The sequence below is a fragment of the Sminthopsis crassicaudata genome, chromosome 1, assembly GCF_048593235.1.
Source record: "Sminthopsis crassicaudata isolate SCR6 chromosome 1, ASM4859323v1, whole genome shotgun sequence".
Lineage (NCBI taxonomy): Eukaryota > Metazoa > Chordata > Mammalia > Dasyuromorphia > Dasyuridae > Sminthopsis > Sminthopsis crassicaudata.
Genome location: NC_133617.1, coordinates 752,482,393 through 752,501,100, shown reverse-complemented (window position 1 = coordinate 752,501,100; position 18,708 = coordinate 752,482,393). Strand labels below are relative to the sequence as shown.

The 18,708-nt window shown below is 48.0% G+C and overlaps 1 protein-coding gene across 1 annotated transcript in view; it reads right to left on the bottom strand.

Annotated features, from left to right (window-relative positions):
* Positions 1–17,341, bottom strand: part of HECW1 (HECT, C2 and WW domain containing E3 ubiquitin protein ligase 1) — a 234,034-nt gene extending 216,693 nt beyond the window's left edge. Inside the window, 1 exon segment of the mRNA XM_074284517.1 lies at positions 17,006–17,341. The gene's annotated coding sequence lies outside the window, so the exon portion shown is untranslated.
* Between the last annotated feature and the right edge of the window lie 1,367 nt (positions 17,342–18,708).

Sequence of the window (18,708 nt, the reverse complement as noted above, 5' to 3'; positions counted from 1 at the left end):
TGTGAGAGAGAGAGAGAGAGACAGAGATACAAAAACAGAGACAGAAAGATACAAAGAGACAGAGAGAGAGACAGAGAAAGAGAGAGACAGACAGAGGGAGAATGAGAGAGAGAGACATACAGAGAGAAAGAGAGAAACAGAGAGCGAGAGAGAGAAACAGAGAGCGAGAGAGAGAGAGAGAGAGAGAGAGAGAGAGACAGACAGAGAGAGACAGAGACAGAGAGAGGAGAGACAGAGAGAGAGACAGAGAGACAGAGAGAGACAGAGAGAGACAGACAGAGGGAGAATGAGAGAGAGAGATATACAGAGAGAAAGAGAGAAACAGAGAGCGAGAGAGAGAAACAGAGAGCGAGAGAGAGAGAGAGAGAGAGAGAGAGAGACAGAGACAGAGACAGAGACAGAGACAGAGACAGAGACAGAGACAGAGAGACAGAAAGATAGAGACAAAGAGACAGAGAGAGAGACAGAGAGAAAGAGAGAGACAGACAGAGAGAGGGAGAATGAGAGAGAGAGAGAAACATACAGAGAGAAAGAGAGAAACAGAGAGCGAGAGAGAGAAACAGAGAGACAGAGAGGGAGAGAGAGAGAGAGAGAGAGAGAGAGAGAGAGAGAGAGAGAGAGAGAGAGAGAGAGAGAGAAGAAAAAGCCTTTGATAAAATTCAGTCATTTATGATGAAAATATTTAAAAACTTAGAGATTTTTCCTCAATGCAGTAAAAGTATCTGTCAACCCAAGGGCCAGCAAAATATGCACCTGATAAGGTTTAGAAGGATACCAACTAAATTCAGGCACAAAGCAAGGATGCCCATGATCGTCACTTTTCTTTGATATCTCATGGGAAATTCTTGCAACTGCATCAAAGCAGGAAAAAGGCAGTCAAGGTGAATAATGTTAGAAGAAGCCAAAATCATTATTTGAAGATGACTGATAATGTATTTAGAAATTCCAACTGCCTCAAGCAAAAAACTGTTGGAGATAATTAATGAGCTCAATAAAATAGTAGGGAATGAGAGTAAACTAGAAAAATCATCTGCATCCTTATTCACTAGCAATAAAGAGCAAGAAAATAGAGTGGGGGAAAATGCAAATTACACAAATAAAAAACTTATCAGATCCATGGAACCCTACAGGAGACTATACATACGCAGAGGGTCAATCAATATCCTCTCCACAAATAAATCAGAATAATCTAGTATCAATAACAAACTCACCAAATTAAGTATGGAATGAATATGATACCAATCTAAATAAACCAAAGACCTTCTTTGTAGATCAGGCAGTCATAATAGAATTAATACAGAAAAGTAAATAGATAAGAATAATAAGGAACACTCTGAAGGAAAAGCCTAATGATGGGCTCTTGCATTTCTAGGCTTCTCCTGAAGCAATTGTCAGTCAAATGATGAAATAATAAATAGGGAAATAAACCAATGAAAGGCAACCAATACTGTGCTTATCCATATACATAGTGTTTGGCAAACCTATAAAAAATAAAATTAGGAAAAGAATTCATTATTTTAAAACTGCACATAGAAATATTAATTGGCCATGGAGAGGGAAGGGAATTTGACCATGTATTTTGCATCATATCATCATATCAGGGCATTCCAGCAGGATAAAATTTCAACATAAAAACCTGAATTCTAGAAAAGACAGAAAAAAATGGAATGAGGTTTTTATCTAATTTATAAAAGAAAGTTTTTTTTTAATTCAACAAAGAAATCAATGGAGACAAGATATATATGTTTGACTATATTAAAAAATTTAAAAACAATAAAAATATAACTAGAAGAAAAATAGGTTGGAAAAATTTTTGTGACATGCAACAGATAAAAACATGACATCTAAATAGATGAAGAAATCATCCTCATTTCTAAATATATCCCTTTTTCTGTACTATATAAAGTTATCCCCTATAAAAAAGAATATAAAGAGAGAGAGAGAGAGAGAGAGAGAGAGAGAGAGAGAGAGAGAGAGAGAGAGAGAAAAGCAGTCTAATAAAACTAACCAAAAAGCCATTCCTCCTTGAAGGATGTAAAGCTCTCCCAGCATACACCCATGTATACGCCCTTTGTAGCAAGATGGTTTCTGGGCTAAAGGAGCTCACTGGCTCTACAACCTAGAGCCCAGGAGAGGCTCACTGAGAGCTTACACAGGGTTCGTGCAGCCACTATGTATCGGAGACAGGATCTGAATGTCTCTTTCCTGGACTCCAAAGCCTAGACCTCTAAGTGCTGGACCACACTTTCTCACACTCTAATTGGGGTGTTGATAACAAAAAGGCAGCATCTTTGAAAACATTAATCAAAAACACTAAAACCGCTACGCTTTGGGGAAGCCAAATTATTTCTCCATTTTGATGACCTGATAACTCAGTAATAATAACATTACAGACAAGACCAAAGTTAAATGCTTTTTAGACTGGCCCCAGAGCGGAGCTAGACAGGCCAAGAGAAGGCACAGAATTTAAGCCAAAAAGAGAATTTCTGCCTGGTTTCTATGTACTTCTGAGCATGGATACATCCCATGTATGACTCTGTGACAGGGAGAGAGGAAGCTTTAGTGAAGGAGAAAGTCCCAGGATTCCTTACTGAGAAAGCTCTCCCAAAGAAGGTGGAATTCAAGGCAAAGCTAGAAGAAATCCCAGACAACTAAGAGGAAAAGTTAAGGGGGGAGATTAGGACAAAGGCATGGAGATTGCAAGATTTGAAATGCTATGTTCAAGGAACTACAAATGGGCTGATGTACTTGGAATATTTAATGATGGGTGGAGAGTGGGGTGTGAGAAGAATGAAAAGGCAGGAAGTGACCAGATTATGAAGAGCTCCCAATATCCCCCAGGAGACTTTCAGTGAAGAGATAACATGGCACCAGGATTAGTTGAGTTTCCGTTAGGTATAGAAGCCAGGATGGGGAGGGTGTGAAATAAGATGGCTTGGATCGAGACTGTGGGAAGCTTTACTAGGGAGTTGGGCCTTTATTAGGTGATGGAGAACCATTGAAAGTTTTAGAGAAGAGTAGGAACAAATTCTATTCCCCAAAGTTATCAAAGAAATAGGGAAAGGACCCAGTAATAGCAACTCTTTTCAGAGTAGCCCAAATCTGGAAATTAAGAGCGCTTTCCTACCTGTTGGGGAATGGTGACACAAATCACAGAATGATATCTAAGAGCTGATATCAAGTGAGCAGGACCAGGACAATTTATACAATAGCAAGAACCTAAAGAAAAACACCTTTGGAAGACTTTAGATGTCAGACCAATCCAATGACAAACCATACGTCTTGAAGACTGGAGATGAAAACACACTATCTGCCTCCAGTCATAGGAGTGACTGACTTAAAATGCTACATGAGAGACACCTCTTGGGACATAATCAGTGCATGATTTTGTTTTATAGGATGATAAATATTGGTTAGAAGACACACTCGACCCTAAAAGACATCTTCCAATAAACGAGTGGCCAAAGGATAGACAGAGTTCTCAAAGGAAGGATTGAAACCAAATCATCCAACCAAAATGACCCTGAGGCTTTCTACTTCACAACCAGCAAATGAACAAAACTGATAAAAAATGAGAATGTTGGAGAGGTTGTGGGAAAATAGGCACACCAGTGCATTGTTGGTAGGGCTGTGAATCAATGCAACCCCATCAATGCAAATTAGCTAATTTGGAATTATGCAAGTAAAATGACGGAAATTTCTATACCTTTTGACCCAGAAATCCCACTACAGGGCATATATATGTCAAGGAGGTCATTGAGAAGAAAAAACAAATCCCCTTATAAACCAAAATATTTACAGCCAAACTTTCTTTTTTGGCGTGGTAGTAAAGACTTGGACAAGTAGATGTGATCATCAACTAAGGACTAAACCAATATGGTACATGAATGAAATGGAATATTATTTTGCAAAAAGAAATGAAAAATATAAAGTACACAAGGAAATGGAGATTTACATGATCTGATAAAAGTAAAGAGTACCAAGAAAACAATGTATGCAATAATGTAAATGGAAAGAATCACTTAAAAGTGAATGTTGCAAACTGACTAAGAGAAAAAATGGCTCCAAAGCAATTCTAGAAGAACACAGCCCCACCCCTCCGCAGAGAGGGAAGGGACACCAATGGGACACATTTTATAGAGGGTCAGACTTTTAAAACATATTGATCAGTATTATTGATTTTTCTCTTCTTTCTCTTTCCCCCCTTAATTTAAGCATCATTTGTTATTTGAGATGGCTATCTGAGAATGGAAAGGAGGTAGGAATGGGAGATTCTGGTGATGTAGAAAACAAAATACTTTTAAAAATTAAAAAAGAAGGCCATCTGTTATGGTTTTTCTTCATTGTTAATTAAGGACAGCAAGAAAGGGAGATATTAAGTGCTCATAAAATCAAAATATCGATTTTAGATTTTAACTGATTGATATATTTAATTAATATTTTGATCAATTCATATATAAATTTAAGACTTCTATTAATTCACTAATTAATTTAAAGAAAAAGGGTCTTTCAATTAGAGCTGAGCCTTAGGAAAGTGAATCTGGCAGTGGGATGTAGGATGGGTTAGAGGCAAAGAGCTGGAATTGGTAAACCTTATTTCCATTACAACAGTTTAAACTAGAGGTAACCAGGGCAGGAATTAGGGTATGGAACAAGGAGAAAGGGAATGAGGGAGTATTTATCCTAAAGAAATGTTCCTTCTACCTTCTGCCTTTAGGACTTCTCCTGGATCCCCAATTGATCAGATATAATCTGTTACTCTTCCCGAAAGGCTCCGTCCACCTAATCCTCTTAGTCCCATTTTCCATCCAGCACCTGTCAGGACCTAGTTTTCTTCCCCAGCCTTTGTCTACTGCTTCTCTCATCAGAATTTAGGTTCTTTGAGAGTAGTGACTCTCCTTACTTTTGTATTTGTGCCTCCCGTGCTTAACACAGTACTTGGCACATAGGAAACATTTAATAGATGCATTTTTCATTCATTCGTTCATTCATCTAGGCAGAAGTCAGGACAGATTCTGGTTTCAGAACAGGAAACACTTCCTAATGATCAGAGATGACTCAGAGCTTCCCAGCTTAGGCAAGAGGAGAAAGCAGAGCCATTAACAGAAAGTAGGAAATCAGAATTAGGCCCAATTTGGGAAGAAAATGATAAGCTCAGTTTTAAAAGTGGCATTTTAGGACCATGTGACTCATGGGTGTTAAGTAATTTATAGGCAAGAAATAAAAAAAGAAAAGAAAGGAGAAAGAGATGGGGAGAAAAGATTCTGAGCTCATGTCCCTATTCTCCACCTTAAAAAAAAAAACTACGGCATGCAAGATCGGTCCATGTTTCCCCACAGTAGTCTTGCACTCGAAATAGAAGAAAACACTGAATTAATGGAACATATTTTCATTTTAAGGTAAAAATGAACCGTGGCTCACAAAATCAAGGAACAAATGCTTTTATGGATAATCAATGCAGGAATCGGGTCCCTTTAACTTTTTCAGTTGGCCAACGAGCCATCAGGACAGAGAAAGGCCGTTAAGAGTTGAGATTGATGAGTCTGAGTAAGGACATACAAGGTGGAACTCCCTCCCTTCTTCGCAGTGAGGCCCATTATCTTGCGGGAGTACGGGGATCCCTCCTCCAAGTCTCTACTGGAACCCTTGAAAGAACCCCAGCGTCCCCCAGTTCCCCTTGAGACACTCCTGAGCACCCGCACATGGCCAACCAACTCCAGGCACGAATGTGAGTTCTAATGTATTCTCTGTTACACACGGGACATCTGTGCCACACAAATAGATAGAGGATGTGTGAAACGGAAAATCTGCTTTCCCAAACACATCCGAGGGACCCCAAGCAAAGGCTCCAGCGTAGCACTCATCATTCTGGGCACGAGCACAATGTTTTCTAGATGAGTCCCCTTCCCCATGTACCAACCGGGGAGATCCCATTCCCCGAACCAACAAAACACGTACGGGCCAGCCAAAGTCTGGCATATCTCTGTATCCAGGCTTCAGGGACAGGATCAAGAAAACAAGCGGGGGCGGGGCTTTCCGGTCCCCCCACCCCACAGCTAAGATCCAGTTGTGTCTGGAGACAAGGCCTGTCCGCGTCATTCGTTCAACATCGAGTTGGAAGGATCCCAGAGTTCAACTGGCTTAATTCCCTCCTTTTGCTCATGAGGAAACTGAGGTCCAGAAGGTTGGCGGCAAACTCACACAGATGGCAAGTGGTAGAGCCAGAATCCTAATCCAGTCCTCCGACTCGAAGCCCAGCACACTTCCTTTGCATTGTGTGATTACTGCTGCATTTATTAAGCACCATCTATATACAAGGTACTGCGTTAGGTGCTGGAGACACAAAAAAGGAATTTTAAAAGTAGTCCCTGCCCTCAAGATGCTTGCGGTCTACCGGAGGATACCCTAAGCATCCCAGAAGTGGCTACAAGGCAGCTTGGTGCAGGAGATAGCTAATACCCAGGAAATGAGTGACTACTTCCCTTTGAAGATGACATTTGGGCTGAACCACGGAAGAAAAAGTCCTAGATGTAGACGCTGAGAGGACAGAATTTCAGGCAGGGGGCACAGCCTGGGCAAAAGTACAATGATGGGAGATGAAATATCAGGTTTAGGGAATCGTGATTTGGCCAGATAAGGGAGGAAAATTAAATGAGTGTGGAAAGGAGGTGGAAGTGAGATTGCAAAAGAGAGTCGTTTTCTCTTATTAACAAATAGGGATCCCCAGAATATTCTTGAGTGAAAGGCCTTGGGGCCCTGATTTCCTTCCAGGTTTAGCACAAGGACAGCTTTCCACATGAATCTTTCCTGATCTCCTCTTACCCACTTGCCCCCCAGACTGCCTTGTTATCTCTTTGGGGTTTTGGTGTCTATATAGTCTCCCCGGCTGTACTCTTAACTCCTTGAGGACAGAGACTATGAGCCTGTTGTCTTGTTATACCTAACACTTAGCTCAGTGTCTGGCACATAGGAGAAGCCCAATCGTTAGCTGCTAGTTTCCCTCTCGTACCCTCCCACTAGCTCCTGGCATCTGCCTCCTGGAACTCTGAATTCTGATCGAGATGTTGCTCAAAAGCGGGTCTCTAGGACACTTCGCCACCGTTTCCAACCCATGCTAACCCACGGACACGACCCTCCCCTTTTCAGCAGCCTTCCTATGCCGCGTCCTCCTCCCTGCAGATGACAAATTCCTCGAGAGTAGGGACCATCATGTCTGCATTTGTGTTCCCGGCAAACAATTAGCTCAGACAGGCACAAAAGGAATTAATGAGTGCCGTGAGACATGAGGAAGACCTGAAGTCACCATGGGCTGTGTGAACGGAGGAGGGGCAGACTGAAGAAATAGTGTCCAGACGGAACTGACGGAACTTGACGATTCATTGGCTAGGTGGGGGAAGAAGCATAAATCTACAGAATGATGGGCCATGTTCCGATAAAGCTCTGTCGTCATGGCCGCCACAAGGGACCTTAAATCTGAACAGGGGAACAAGTCCCAAGTCTCCAGCACCTGAAGGAGCCCCTAAGAAAAGGAATTGTGGGCAGGTTTCGGATTCATTGGAAAACTCCTTAGGGTCACACCTTCCAATGCACCTCGGAGAAGCCAGGAGGATGAGCAGAGTCTGGGAAATGGAAGACTTCCGCAGCAGCTGTCTAAACGGTCCTTGATGAAGAATCCTTGAACTGAAGCACACCAACTGTGTGCTCCTGCAGCCTTTGCTTGGACACCCTGAGTGATGGGGAGCTCCCTACCTGTCAAGGCAGCCCATCACATTTTGGGACAGGGCTCGTTATTCGGAGGCTTTTCCTATGCTTCACCCTGATCTGCTTCAGGAGGTAGGGAGTGAGCTCCCTCGTCCTGGGTGCTCCAGACAAAAGCAAGATGACTTTGTTGAGGATTATGGAGAATCCCGATAAGGAATAAGTTCAAGGAACTGTCTTGGAGAGCTCTGCCACGCTATGATTCTGTGAGATGGGGCCTGAATAAGGCCTGTGTGTGCTCTTTTGTCTGGCTCTCGGAGCATCCGCCATTGCGCAGCTTTTCCAGAATCCCATCCCCCAAGCCTTCCTGACCTCCTTCAAGGTCCTGCTGCTCTTTCAGTCTCTTTGCCTTTGCTTATGAGGTTGTCCAGCCTCGATGGCCAGAAACGCCTCTTCTCCCTCTGGCCTATGGAATCCATATGTTCATGCTCTAAAGTCAAACTCAAATTGCATCCCCTCTAGAAAGGTTTCCTTGAGCCTCCCTCCATTAATTCCCCTCCATTAATTCTGAAAACCCATTTGGGGACTTTCCTTAGGAACTTTTGTTAGCATCTTGTTTGCACTTTCCTGTTCAATAACACAAAAAATCAATTCCACTAAGGTTCATTAGCCCCTCCTCTGGGCTCCATGAAGGATCAAAAGACAAAATCCAATGAGTCCCTCCCTCCCCTCAAGAAGCTTTTCAAAGGGGAGAGTCAAGGAGAGAAGGAAGCAGATCTGTGACCCCCTCTCTGAGCCACCCCCTCTTTATGACTTCCCCATTGTTCTCGCAGGGACCCCCTTCCCACAGTCCTCTGACCCTGCCCCCATCCTGGTGCAGACTCATCCCCTTGACTATTGTAATGGCTGCTGGGGTGGGGGTGGGAGGTGTGCCTGCCTCAAGTCTCCTCCCCTCAGTCTGTCAGTCATGAAAGCGTTCTTCCTAAAGCAGAGATTTGACCATATTTCTCAAATACAACTTCTTCCATCAATAAACCCCAATGATTTCCAATCACAAACAGGTCCAAATATAACGTCTTTTGTTTGGCCTTCAAAGCCCTTATGCAAAAAGGGCTCATCTTCCCAGTCTTCTTGTGCCTTCCTTCCCCCAACCATGCTCTTCAATGCAGTGATGCTGGTCTCCTTAATGCTCCTCACAAGAGCCTCCAGAAGAAGGAGGAAGAAGAGGACGAGGAGAAGGAGGAAAAGGAGGAGGAGGAGAAGGAGAAGGAGGAGAAGGAGAAGGAGGAGAAGGAGGAGAAGGAGAAGGAGGAGAAGGAGAAGGAGAAGGAGGAGGAGGAGGAGAAAGAGGAGGAGAAGGAGAACAACAACAATAAGAAATAGTAAAGCATTTAATCACAACTTGTAGCAGTCTGGGCCTCCATTCAGCCTGAATCTCTAAAGAGAAGAAAGGAGAACCCAGTGCATTGCCTGATCTCATCTTGTATGACAGTGAAGGGTAAAGAAAATGCAGACGCCTCTGGATCGAGGCCCAGGGAGATGAGCTCAGAGTCAGGAAAATCCAGGTTCAAATTCTGCCACTTTCCCCCTCTACCCCCACGCCCACTGGGTGACATCAGACAAGACCATTAACCTCTGGATACTTTGGACAAGTCCATAAGGCCCACCTTGCACAGGTGAGGGAACTCTATTAGCAGAAGGTATTTCTTCACTGAGAAAGTTTCAGTGGTAACAGAGGCTGCCTGCAGACTGCGAGTCTGACCTCTCTGCCCCTCCATAACCTGGATTCAGCCTACAGCTCCAGTCTTATTACACATTACTTGTCATCAATAAACAAAAGAATAAATGAATGGATTCATAAGCAAGAATTCATGAAGCACCTACTGTGTGCCAGGCATTTTACAAATATGATCTCATCTGACTCTTACAACAATCCTGGGCCCAAGTGCCATTGTTATCCCCATATAACACCCCAGGAAAAGGAGGCAGACAGGAATTATGCAATTTGCTCAGGGTGACATGGCTGGTAAGTGTCTGGGCCTGAATTTGAACTTCCTGACTCCAGGCCCAGCCCTCTTTCCACTGCTCTATTCACAGCTGGAATATACCCATTTCTCCCTCTCCTCTAGAATCTGTAGCTTTCTTCAGGGCTCCCCTCCAAGTCCTTTTTTGGCTGCTATACCTCCAGCCCTTATTCCTCCCCATGACTTATTTGTTTTATGATCTTTTACATATACTTATATGTGCTCTCCCCTCTCCCCACATTTATCTTTATTCTCCCGTTTCCAAGCATAGTGTCTTGCACAGAGTAGGTGCTTAGTCAGCTCTTTATTCACTGACTAGGAGTCCTTCTCCCAAATGAAACCAGAGTCCTAGCATCTCGTTAGGTATTTGCCAGAGTCAGGAAACCATTTGCTAATTAGGGAAGAAGGGACTTTATCTCCCCCACACTTTGAATTGCTCCCAGCCCTTGAAACTATACTGTGTACACACAGTACATAGTGTCTTGCATACAGTAAGTGCTTAATCTACATAGAACCTAACTCTGAGAACAGAGGTTGTTTTTTGTCCAGCAGAGCCTGGTGTGCTGAATTCAATTTTTTTCCCCTGAGGCAATTGAAGTTAAGTGACTTACCCAGGGTCACACAGCTAGAAAGTGTTAAATGTCAGATTTGAACCCTGGTCCTCCTGACTTCAGGGCTGGTGCTCTATCCACTGCGCCATCTAGCTCCCCCCAAGTTCAATTTTTGTGAGAAGTTATTGCCAATGACATCACGAAGGTGCCCGGAATGGAAAGAACGGTGCTGTCCGGAATGGAAAGAACGGCGCTGTCCCGAATGGCCCCACGCTCCTGCCTGCCCATCCTCCGGTTCTCCGCCTTTTTGATGAGGATGTCAGATTGTTGCCCGTCTCCTGGCCTTTATAATGAGCTTAATTAGACCAAGTATAAGCCTGAGGGCCCTAGCACTTACAAGATGTAGCTTAAGAGTGAGACAAGACATGTTCTACGTGACAGCCCATTAGGGATATTCTCACAAAGGGACTGGCGAGAGCAAAGTCACCCCTGAACTGCGAAGGAGAATGTCTGGCAGCGACCACAGACACCAGGCTCCCAGATGTGACTGGACACCTCACGAGCATCAGAGATGCTCCCGCCAGCCGGCCCAGCTTCTCCTCCATCATCTGCGGGGTAATTCCTAGTGTAATTCCTTTAATAAATTGTTGAATTGTTCTCTAATCTCTGTTTTGCTCAGTTTCTCCGGCATTACACTAGGTGACGGACTATGAGTTTCCATTACAGATATTACAGCTAAATTTGATTCATTATTTAATATACAATTATATTTGATTTTTTTACTGATACTTCACACTTCTACATAATTTTTACAATAACCCTTTGAGATGTAAAATACAATGATGATCATCACCTCCTTTTAGAGGGTGCAGAGAAGCAAACTGAAGTGATTTCTGCACAGATACTCGGCTACTTAAATGCTAAATGAGAGATCAACCAGGTCTCTCTGGCTCTGTGACTGCCAACCTCTCTAACCTGTTTGCTTTTGTTGATCCTCATCCTGCCCCCACTGTAGGCAATTTAATTCCCCAAATATCCACTTGCACAGCGTAGCCCAGTCCATGTCTACTTTCGGAAATGTTGAAAGGAAAGCTCAGGGATCAATTCAATCCAAAACATATTTCTGAAATATTTCTAAGCACTGGGCCCATAAGTGTATATGGGAGAAAGTGGAGCTGGGAGGTAAAGAGGCAAAAGTGAAATAGTTTCTGCCACCAAAGGGCTGGCAGGATGGAAGGGTACAACCAACCAATCAGCATTAAGCATCTACTATGTGTCTGGCACTGTGTTTTGAGTCCGGAGATACAAAAAGAGGGAAAAGTCAATCTGGCCTTAAACAAGCAAACAAACAAATGAATGAATGAACAAATAAACAAATGTCCTTAAATAAATCAAGAAGCACAATCTGCAAGAGGGATCAAGAAAGATAGTGACAGGAGGCACCTGAGATTAGTCCTGGAGGAGGCTCATCTGAGAAGTGGAAATGAGGGGGAGGCCATCTGAAGGTGAGGAGGCAAGATCAGAGAATAGCAGGCAACCCAGTTTGGCAGAAATCAGAGAAAGGAAGAGGTTGTCCCATGCCTGAGGGAGCCAGGAACGGGCTTGATCTGCTCAGCCCCTCCAGGCAGGACTTGGAAGGATGAGAGGAAGCTGCCAAGAGGTAGACTGAGTCTTGCTGAGAAGGAAAGCTTTCTAACGATGCCAGTTGGGTGTCCTAATGATGTCCAGTGATGTCCCCAGGGGGATGGGCTAGGATTTTGCACGGGGAGCTTCTTCTCAATGGGGGAGATCTTCAAGTAAATGTGGGACAGTCCACTTGTCATGGGATTATAGTGGGATTATGGATTGGGTCCAGGTTGGTTATTTAATATACAATTATATATTTGACTGATAATTCATACTTCTATATAATTTTAAATTTATCAAAGTATTTTCTTTTTTTATTTGGTGAATAAATTTGGAATTTTGGTGAAATATCTTTTTATCAAATTGTGCAGAGCAGCATAAAAATATTCCAAAAAGAAAAATGGGAAGTGAGCTTTCAAATATCCATTATAAGGATTTATATTCTTTTTTTTTTTTTTTTTTTTTTTAGTATGGAGGTGACTGTGGTTTTGAAGGCCTTTTGGTAGAAAGGAAACTAGAGGGGCAGCAGATGTTCCCAGCCATCCCAGGATACAACTGTTTCAAATAAGGAGCATCTGATGGTCTGTGTGTCTATCGTGAAAGAGCTAATGGGGATCAGGGAGGTTGCTCATCAGGCTGATAGTGAGAGAATACATTTTTAAAACCCAGCAACCTTCAAAGACCTTCTAAGTTGGTGAGAGTCTGTGAAAGGAGGACCCAGGGGGTCCTCCAGGTGGTCCAGGTGGTGAGATAGAACTAGAGCTACACAGTAATACAGCATTTGGTAAGCACTTACTATATTCTAGGCAATATATTAAGCACTGAGGGAATAAATATAAGCCAGCAAGTCAGTTCCTGCCTCAAGGAGCCTATATTCTAATGGGGTCCACATAAAGGGAACTGCAGAGGAAGTAAGGAATGATCAGAATCACAGATCCCTGAAGGATTTCGATCTCATTTACCAAAGGTCCTCCTCGTGGTACGGAGGAGGTCCTTGGGACCTTGAAGGCCACCCACGCCAAACGTGGCTCGGAAATCTTCTACTGAGTGGGAGAGACTTCATGGATGCACCAGGCAACAGAGTCACCCAAGAAAATCTCAACTAAATCAGGAATGTCTTATAAACAAGTGGGTCATCGATCCCGATTTTTTTTTTTTTTTTGATAAAACCAATCATGGAAGTTTGTTAAACTGTGAATGAAACATTTGATAGATATGAGCCAGTGATGAAATTGAAAATCTAAATTTTACAGAATTATATTGAGCCCCTAAGTCCTTCCCACATTCTGGTCAAATACACACTGCAAGACAGAATATCTGAAGTGACCATAAGCCTCCTCTAGGAATCCTTAGACCGATTTCCCTCTTTCCAAAACCGACATAACACCTCTCAGGTGACCGTGGGCAGGCTCGAGTAGTAAATGAAACAATCCAAAAAGTGTGTGGGGGTGGGGGTTTGAGGCTGAAATTGTCTGAGCTGCCTGTGTGCACCATCCAAAAATATCAGCCTTTGAGACCAGGTGTGGGCAACAATTTTTAGAATCCCCTTGCCCCACTAGAGAAGAATATTGAAATGGCTGATCACAATCTTCTAGATAATCTCAAATTTTCCACATTTCTGCACCCGGATAATAAGAGGGGGTCACGCCAGCTTGATAAATGTTCACCATATTTATTTTATAATGGATGGGCTTGCTGGCAAGACTGCTTCCTCTCTTTTTAGCCCTAGCACCAACACTTCCAGCTGCAGTTGTTAGAAGGACTCCCTTGGATGTTTACTCGCTAGAACCCCTGGAAATGCACTACCGGGTAATCACGCCAATAGCATAAACACTCCTTTTCCACTTGACAGTGCCCATCTTGCTTCCTCATGGTCTTCCCCAGGATATACAGCACATAAGCATCATCTCCCATCCCCACTTGCCAGGGTAACAAAAGAAAACAGAACAGACTGTTTCACAACAGCCTTAACTAGGTAACCTTTCCAGACAACAGACAATAAAGAAAACACCGTGTTCTCTCCCGGCCCCTTTCCTCCCAGAACCTCTCTTTGCAAATCTTGTTTCCCCTCATGAGACCGTTGGGACTAAAGTGCTTTGGAAGCTGCTGTGTGAAGCAGAAGAAAGAAGGCTTCTTTTGGAGTTACAGCACCAGGGTTCAGATTTTATCTTGGCCACTTAACAGATTGGGAGCCAAAGGTTCGAGATCACGTGACCATACATGGAGAGCAGAAAGAGAGCATTCCTTTATTTTACAGGCCCAAAGCAGGGAAGTGCTGTGCCCCCCAATCGTACAGGTGGTTAGAGCCGAGCTGCCATTTGGCATCGGGTCCTCTGATGGTTAGCTCGGCTCTCCTCCACTGCATCTCAGGGGCTTTGACAAGTCACTAAAGAGCTCTGGCCTCAGTTTCCTTTCCTGTATAATTAGGAGAGGGTCTCTGATCCCTTCTAGTTCCAGATCTATGGCCCGGGGATAGAACCGCCATCTCCAAAGGGGTTTTAATGTTCTTAATTACTTGATGTCCATTATCTCATTGGAGCGAACAATGCTGTGAGAGCTGTTACAGCCATTATTTTCCCCCATTTTACAGAGACTCCGAGTGTGAGTGACTTGCCCACATAAATGCCAGTTAATATGGTTACCACAAGCCTTCTTATTCCCAACCAGGGTAGTAACAGTCTGCATGGAGAGAGAGAGAGGGAGAGAGAGGGAGAGAGAGAGAGAGAGGAAGAGAGAGGGAGAGAGAGAGAGAGAGATGGAGAGAGAGACAGAGACAGAGACAGAGAGACAGAGAGAGACAGAGACACAGAGAGAGACAGAGACACACAGAGAGAGAGAGAGAGAGAGAGAGAGAGAGAGAGAGAGAGAGAGAGAGAGAGAGAAAGAGAGAGAGAGAGAGACAGAGAGAGACAGAGACAGAGACAGAGAGAGAGAGAGAGAGAGAGAGAGAGAGAGAGAGAGAGAGAGACAGAGAGAGACAGAGAGAGACAGAGAGAGAGAGAGACAGAGAGAGAGAGACAGAGAGAGAGAGACAGAGAGAGACAGAGAGAGAGAGAGAGAGAGAGAGAGAGAGAGAGAGAGAGAGAGACAGAGAGAGAGAGACAGAGAGAGAGAGAAGAGAGAGAGAGAGAGACAGAGACAGAGAGAGACAGAGACAGAGAGAGAGAGACAGAGAGAGACAGAGAGAGACAGAGAGAGAGAGACAGAGAGAGACAGAGAGAAAGAGAGAGAGAGAGAGAGAGAGAGAGAGAGAGAGAGAGAGAGAGAGAGAGAGAGAGAGGAGAGAGAGAGAGAGAGAGAGAGAGAGAGAGAGAGAGAGAGAGAGAGAGAGAGAGAGAGAGAGAGAGAGAGAGAGAGAGAGAGAGAGAGAGAGAGAGAGAGAGAGAGAGAGAGAGAGAGAGAGAGAGAGAGAGAGAGAGAAGGGGTCTAAACATCCCCGGGGGGAGTGGGCCTCCCTCATCCCCATTTGCTCTTTCGCTATAGACACGAATGCCCTGAATGTCGGGGGCATTTCCCGCCGGCCTTGCTGTGTGTGCCCCCTCTGCTCGATATTTTTCTCTTATTTATGGGGGGTTGGGGGGGAGGGGTGGGGGGAAGTCTGCCGTGTAAGTCTGCAAGTATCCTTGTCCCCCACCCCAATCGTGGCAGCTCAGGCTCGGGGGACGCCTCCGGCACCTGGTGCTGGGCGATCTCATAGGTGAAGTGGTGGCCCCCGGCGCGGCCCTCCCGGGCCCGAGAGCGGGGCAGTGGGGAGAGGGGGAGAGCCGCTTTGTCTCCGCAGCAGCCCGGGGCTCCTGCTCCGCCCGAATCGGTTTAGAAAGTGCGGCTGTGCCGAGTCCCGAGTGGCTGCGGGCTGCTCCCCTTCCCGGCTCCGCCGGTCCCCGGGGGCGGCCCGCACACGCTCGCACTGCACCAGGGAGGGCACAGCAGAGCTCTCTCTCGGGCGGGCGGCACACGCACACGCACACGCAGCCGGAGAAACAATAATCCCTTCTTAGTGGAAAATCCAAATTTTCCAAATGAATCCCCGGGCCAGGATGAATCCCATAATAAGTCCAATCCGAGCAGGCTCCGGGCGGAGAAGACCACCTGCTATGTCTGCGCCGCCCTGCACCCCGGCAGCGCCCTGGACCCCTCCGCCCTCCCTTTCGGACGGCCCCAAAGGAGGGGTGGTGTCCGAGTGGGCCCCCGGCCCGCGGGGCGCTCAGCACCCCGTGCCCCTTCCCCCGGCAGGAAAACGTGGCGGCCGCTCGGGTCGGGAGGGAGCGGGCTTTCGCCCGGAGGGAAGCCCCCGGAGAGCAGGCGGGGGCCGCGGGGCGCAGGCTCGCCGCCGGACCCCCTCGGCGCCCAGGGGACCCCGCAAACGCTGCCCCACCGCAGCCCGGCCGAGGCACGGCGGCCCCGCACTTGCTTCAAGCGAACGCAAAGCCAGCGCCGGTGACCTGGCGGCGCGAACAAAGCGGGGGGGGGGGGCTAGGAACCCCCCCTCTCCCCCATCGGGGCCCCGGCGGAGAGCTCCCAGCGCCTCCCGGAGCGGGCTTTGTCTCAGCCGATCCTTTGGTCCCGATGCTGGGGAGGGGCGGCGGGGAGTGGAGCCAGCCGGGCACCCACCCCAGCCTGCCCGCGGCGCCCGCCACTGATGGCATGCAGTCCGAGCCCCGCTAGGGGGAATGCGGGGGCCGGCCAGAGGGAGGGAAGGAGCTGCAGTACCGGGGGGGGGGCTGGTCCCCTGCCCTCGGCCTAGGGCCCCCCCCCCCAGTCCCGCAGCCCGCGGCCCCGAGAAGCGGGCGGGGGAGGTGCGGACTACAGCCCCGGGAAAGCGAATGATGAGGCAGAATTCGGAGCCCGGCCCAGGCGGGGAATGCGGGCTCCCCGGCGCTCTGGCGCGGCTCCCGCTCCCCCCGCGGTCCCGAGGCGCCGAGCCGGGGGGCGCGGGGGCCCCTGCCCGGAGGACGCCTCCTTTGTCTGCTGCCCCGGGAGCGGAGCGCCGGGACCCCCGGGCCGGGCTGGCCGCTCGCTCCCTTCCCCTCCGGGAGCCCGAGCCTCCGCGGGGCGCCCGGGGCGGGGGCGGGGGCGGGGACGGGGGCGGCGCTGCCTTTTCCTTACCTGGGGAAGCCCGGGCCGGCCACAAAGCATGCTCCCGCCCCGGAGCGCGCGGCGGCCCCGGGGACCCTGGCGGAGGCGACGGCCACGGCCACGGCCACGGCGATCCCGCTGCCTCGGCGCCCGCGCTCTCTGGGCGGCGGCCACGGCCACGCAGGAGTGAGTGTGAGGGTGTGCGCGGATGTCAGCGCGCGGGCGTGTGTGCGCGCGGGTGAGTGTGAGCGGGCCGGTGTGCGCGCCCGTGTGGCAGCGGGGGCCGCGGTGCCTGAGGCGCTGGCTCGGAGCCCCTGCCGGGACGGGACTGGACCCGGGCTGCCGCGGCGCCCCCAGCCTTCCTCGGCCGCCTGGCTCCGCTCCACTGGGCTCTGCCCTCCTCCCCCTCCTCCTCCCCCGCTCTCCGCCCCTCCCTGCCTCTGCCTGTCTGCGGCCACCCGGCTCCGGCTCCGGCTCGGGGTCCGGGACGGCCGGGACCAACCAGCAGTGAGGCCGCGCGCCCTGATTGGCGCAGCTCCGCCTCCGCCCCGCCCCCGCCGGCCCTGCCGCCCCCGCCTGCTGCCTGCACCCATCCCGCGCCCAGTTTGCGCTAGCCGGCGGGCAGCGCGGCCCACCCCCGGGGGCTGCGGGCCCGTCCACGTACCCGAGGGCTGCTCGGGCAGCGCACATCACTTCCCTTCCTCCCTCCTCCCTCCCTCCATCTATCCTTCCATCCCTCCATCTGTCCATCCATCCATCTCCGCCCACAGGGGGCCCAGTGCGTGTCTCATCCACTGTCATGCTCGCAGGCGGCCGGCCCGGAGGCCGGACGGAGCCGCCTCCGCTCCCCGACAAAGGACTGCACCCGGGGAAGACTGCCCAGCTTTAGCCCGGGCGGGGGCCACAGGGCCTCTCCTGCTGCTGCTGCGAGGTCCCGGTGCCTCAACACAGCCTACGCTGCCTCCTAAGGGGGGGGGGGCAGCAATATCCAGGGCATCCTAGGCTTAGAGCTTTAGGGGAGCTTAGACACCCACTTCACAGAGAAAACTGAGGCTCCAGGAGGGTAAATGATGTTTCCCCATGAGATGGATAGAGAGCTGCCATTGACCCTCTCAAATGAACAACTTTGGGACCTGAATGAGCAGAGCATTCTCACCCCTAGTAAACTGAGGCCCAGGCGGAGGAAGGACTTCTCTGAGGGGAGGTCTGGAGGCCAGCTTGAGACACCCGGGGAAATGGGACCTGGGCTGTCCCCTCGCCTCTCAGGGCCTCGGTTTATACCTCCGTACAAAGAGAACATTGCCCTTTCCAGATGGAGATCTCGGCTGTTTGGAAACTGAACTCTTGTTTCTTCCCACCCTTCTTCATGGGCAAGTCATTTCCCTTCCCAATCATTCTATTTAATTCTTTAAAAAAAAAAAAAGTATATTTTATTATAAATTCAATAACCCCTCAATAAGCTTAGGCCTTCAAATATACAAAGAACATGCAGTGCATAAAAAGTTCTATAACACCACAAGTTTCAGTCATTTGCATTCTACTTAACAAAAATATAAAGCCAAACTTCCACAAAGTAAAAAAAGAAAAAAAAAAAAAAGACTGTCCTAAAACTGCACTCTCCCTCCCCTCCCCGGCCCTCTGGTTACTGGTTATGATTGTTCCTCTTGAGGGCATTAATATTTGCCTCATGGCTTGTGAGGCAGATCTCCTTGGACTGGCCCAGGATGCCACTG